At 35.4% G+C, this 721-nt stretch overlaps 1 pseudogene; it reads left to right on the forward strand.

Annotated features, from left to right (window-relative positions):
• Positions 1-332: 332 nt before the first annotated feature.
• The window catches only part of LOC109861877, a 2759-nt pseudogene continuing 2370 nt past the window's right edge, over positions 333-721 (forward strand).

The raw sequence follows: 721 nt of genomic DNA on the forward strand, positions 1-721 counted from the left end.
GCGGTTAACTCAAATTAACCAAAGTTCAACTTGCTGAACTCGGTTTAACGCATTTGTGGCGTTTCACAACTGCCTTAAACCTTCGTTACTGTTCACTTGCCTCGGTTAAAAATAAACCCCCGATTTTGGGCGTTTAACCAATTTAACCGAGGTTTACGACCGTGACACTACTGGAATTGCTGTACTTTTGCACGGTTCGCATTTTCGCAAGAACACTTTCTGTAGAAACAGGTTATGTCTATAAAGATAATCTTCGTGTATGAAGCAAGAAAACAAGTATTGCGGTTTTTACAAGTACTCAACATTTTTCGAAGTGTCTCAAAGTGTATACAATGGCCCTTGCACATGTATTATCATCGTCAGATGATGAAGATTTTGCTAATATTGTAAATCGAAGACCACAGAATATTAAAAGAAGACCTGCTCATTTTGACGAGTTTGATGATATAGATTTTCAAGCTCGATTTCGATTATCAAAAGAATGCGTTACTGAAGTGTTAGAAGCTATCGAACCCGAAATTTTACATCCGACAGAACGGTAAGTATACGCAGTACAAAGCATTGTAGCTGAGAATATTTGTTATTACAAAGTATATGTCATTCACAAATAGTACTTGATTATTTCTGACAATACAGATAATAAGTACAATTGCAGTAATGCAAAGAAATTACTTTTTACTGTTGAGAAGTTCATATTTGTGTTGCTAATACATAGATTCAA

The sequence above is a fragment of the Pseudomyrmex gracilis genome, unplaced genomic scaffold (assembly GCF_002006095.1).
Source record: "Pseudomyrmex gracilis isolate BER0280 unplaced genomic scaffold, ASM200609v1 scaffold_1110, whole genome shotgun sequence".
Lineage (NCBI taxonomy): Eukaryota > Metazoa > Arthropoda > Insecta > Hymenoptera > Formicidae > Pseudomyrmex > Pseudomyrmex gracilis.